Source organism: Condylura cristata, unplaced genomic scaffold (genome assembly GCF_000260355.1).
Source record: "Condylura cristata isolate star-nosed mole 26May11 unplaced genomic scaffold, ConCri1.0 scaffold00008, whole genome shotgun sequence".
NCBI lineage: Eukaryota > Metazoa > Chordata > Mammalia > Eulipotyphla > Talpidae > Condylura > Condylura cristata.
In genome coordinates this window covers 14,363,981-14,367,859 of record NW_004567109.1, presented here as the reverse complement: position 1 = coordinate 14,367,859, position 3,879 = coordinate 14,363,981, and positions in this window count along the sequence as shown.

Sequence of the window (3,879 nt, the reverse complement as noted above, 5' to 3'; positions counted from 1 at the left end):
GACCTGCAGGTGTGGGCTGGAGGGGGGTTCCAAGAGGACGGGGTCCGCCTCCGGCTCCCCAGAGAATGCTTGGTTAGAGCATTTCCTTCTCTGCTCTTGTTCCTTCTCTCCTCTTTCCTCTCTTCCAGCCTTGACATTGCCCTTCTCCCCCTCGCTTGCCCTCCCCCTTCCTGCCCTCCTCCCCCACCCCAGCCTGCATCGCTCTCCCGACCCCTCCCCACCTGCTGCTTTGCGCTGCTCCGGGGCGGCGCGGCCTTCGCGAGGGCCTGCAGCGCCACCTTCAGGCCGGAGTCGGGACCGCCGCGGGCCCCCAGGCCTGGAGGAAGCTGGTCCTCCCGTGCCCCCAGGAAATGGGGTGGCAGGTGCTGCCCACAGATCCCTCCAGGGCCCCCTCCCTGCCGCAGCTCGGGGCCTGGCTGCTCTGGGTCGACGCTTGCATCAGTCGGCTTCTGCCTTCCCTAACCGTAATTATCAGCCAAGCTCTTCTCCCAAAGACCAGGCCCCACAACTGGTGGACTTAGTAACAGGCCAAAAGTCACAGAGGCCAAAAGTCGCAGAGGCCGGATAAAGAGCAGGAGGGTGTTCTGTGTGACTGAAGAGTGGGTGGAGGGGGTGGAGGGGAGACTCCGGAGGGAGGGAGAGGCCAGACCAGGAGAGGATTGCGGGCCATGCTTCTGCAGGTCTTAGGGAGACAAAGTGCGCCAGTAACAGTGATTGTGTTCATCAGTGGCACTAATCAGCTCACGCTTGCACGGCTTTCCTATCTGCCAGGCACATTCTGAAGACTTGGCATTTAAGAAGTAAACACGATCAGTGCGAGCCTAGCTCACAGAGAGGTTAGGCCACTGGCCTAGGTCATTCAGTCAGTAAGTGACAGGTTGGACTGCAGCACCCTGGCTCCAGATCCTGTGCCCTCAACAGGACACTGGAAAGAGGGGTGCCTGGGTGGAGAGTGAGAAGATCCCAGGCTCTCTAAGAGATAGGGCCATCTGTGCTGGGCAGCTGCTGAGACGAGGGGGAGGTGAGATGACATCTTGGTCTCACACTAGCGTTATGATTCAGACATTCACTCATTCAGGGAACAGAAGCTACTTCCGCCTGCCCAGACATGGTCTCTGCCCGCAGGCTTTGACATTTTGCTAGGGATGGACGAGCAATAAGCATAAACACATGGCTGAAGAGGATAATTTTAGACAGTGACAAACAGGATGAAGAAAACTGAACAGGGAAGGAATTAAGAGACTGGTGTGGGGGCCCAGAGGAGGGTGTGAGATCCCCACACTTAGAATCAGCTCCAGAGACACATTTTGCATCCTTTCCCTCCCCCCACTCCCAAGACCTCCCCCTCTCCCTGAGGGGGTAATTGGAGAGGGGGCTGATTGTAGGAGGGAGAAGCTGATTGCCACCTCTGGGGGAATGGCTCCGAAGACCAGTCTCTGCTCCCCGAGTCAGCCCTTCCTCCCCCAAGCACTGGCATTCAACCACCCTCCAAGGGACATCGTTGATTAATGGACCCACAACAGCAAAGGTCTGACTTCCCTGCCTGTCCCATGGTGGGGCGAAGGGGCAGCTCAGACTTCTGGAAACAGCACTGACTGCTCTCTCGCGCGCGAGCTCTCTCTCTCTCTCTCTCTCTCTCCAAAAGAAAGGAGGAAAAGAAATTCCCTACCACATGCTGCTTGGTTTTGAATAATCCCCTGTGTTGCCTATAAAATATTAGACACAGAGAATCTTAGAGCAATAGAGTCTTAGATCCTCAGCTTAGATCCCTAGACTTGCTGTCAAATCACAGATTCTAAGGCTCTTAGAATCATGGAATGTTAGAAATAGCACACCTTCAACTTATGGCATCATTAAATTGTGGGCTTTTAGAATTAAAATACAAGCTCTTAAAAATCTCAGAACTCCAGGATTTTAGAAGTTGGCATCTAGTGCCATCTCTTGGCTCCATCTTTTGCCAGCTGGTGTCCTTGGATATAGACTTAACCTCTGTGATTTGGTTTCTTTTTCGGGTTAAAAGGGGACAGTAAACGGCTGGGGCTCCCGGGGAGAAGCAGCTGTTTACGACCTGCAGAGTCTCAGCCACTACCAGGTAGATGCTAAACTGCAAGCAACACTAGCTGCTAATAGGCTCCCTCAGCCTCTGCCCACCCAGCTCCCGTGGGGGAGGCCAGCCAGCCTGGGCCAGGGTCCCTCCTGTTAGGAAAGACTCACCTTCAGAAGGAGCACCCTCCGCCTGCCAGGGGAGGACTGATCCCCTTGACCATTCCAAGCCTGTGCCCCCAGGACTTCCTGCCTCCCTTGCCCCAGTGCTGTACCCTAGTGACGAGACCCCCCGCTTCTCACCCATACGCAGCCACAGGGGCCAGCCTGCCTGACCCCTTCTGCCAGATGGCCTAATGAGGGAGGTACAGTTTGTCTGGAACTCTCTCCGTTTGACTCTCCTTTTCATCCTCTCTCAGACCCCGCCTCCTACTCCCAGGTTGCCTGGGTCCTCATCTGCCCTGTCTTCCATGGAGACAAGCACCCACTCTGGGAAAAGGCAGCACACTGCACGTGAAGCCACGACTGGCCAATGGTGGACGCTTAAGCATCTCCTGGGCCGCGTGGAGCCAAAGGGTTGGATCAGAAGGGACGCTGGTGCCCCCTAGCCCAGAACCATGGCACAGAGGGCTGGTGGCTTAGCTGGGTGCTCCCCTTCCTCCCTGGCCCCCTGCATCTCCGAGTGGAGGACCCAGATGCCTGGGGAGGGTGCACAGATCTGCAGTGGCAGCGACTGGCGAGCCCCATCCTGATGCACTAATTGAATATCCGGGGCCAATCAATCCTCAGCGTTGTCGCCCCTAGGGGCTCTGGAAAGGAGCAGGGCCAGGGAGCCGGGTGTTTGCAAGGCTCTCTTCACCAGCCTGCAGGCTTATTCTGGCTGAGCAGAAAAATGGGTGTAATTCCCAAATTAAGCTTACAACTGCCTTCGCGCCCTGAAGGGGATATTTGGACTGTTTCAGCTGGAACATTGGTTTGGGGAGGGATGGGGAAGTTGGCTTATTTCTAGAAATTCATTGAAAAGAGTCTGGGCTGATTTTGTTTCTAAATTATGTATCTTTCTCCCTCTTTGTTTCTGATGCCAAGGCCCTTTGAGCAGAAGTGGGGGTCACAGCAGCAGACATCTAGAACCAGGCCCGAGTGGTCCATGGGGAGACCCAGGTGGATTTGAGACCACCACACGGGCGCAGCTTCTGAGGCTGAGGGTAGAGCTGGGCTTTGTTCATGGGCAGGAAGGTGTGAGAAGGGAGAGCGGCTGAAGAAGGGAAGAAGCAGCTGCCCTCTGGCACCCCCCACCCCGCTCTATGCTGTGGCCACAGTGAATGCCCCCTCCTCAGGCACCCAGGCTCTTCTAGGCCCTGCCCCTTTATGCCAGCGGTTCCCCCACCAGGAATGCCAACCTCTCTGCTGCTAGAAGCCTCCTCACCCCTCAGGCCTCACACCCCCTCCTCCATCCCCGCCTCCATGAGCAGAGAGCTCCCTGCTCTCCCGGGCTCCCCCTCTTACCCACCCCCCTGCTTCCAGCCAACCATTGTCCTCCTATGGCCAACTTCAGGTCTTCCCACTTTTAATAGCTCCTTTTCCACAAGATCAAAAGTATTCAGATCAGATCTCCCATTAAATCAAAGTGTGTGTATATGTATATATATATATAAAACTATGCACGAGCGAAGTAGAACAGAAAGTGACTCTGACAATATTACAATTTGCAGGCTTTCAGTCAAACGTGTATCAATTTCAAAGTTAAACTTCCGTTTATATTTCAATCCTACCATTTTTTTCAAACTTTAAACATTTTCATCAGCCCTGGAGAGCTCTGTGACAGAACATCTGATG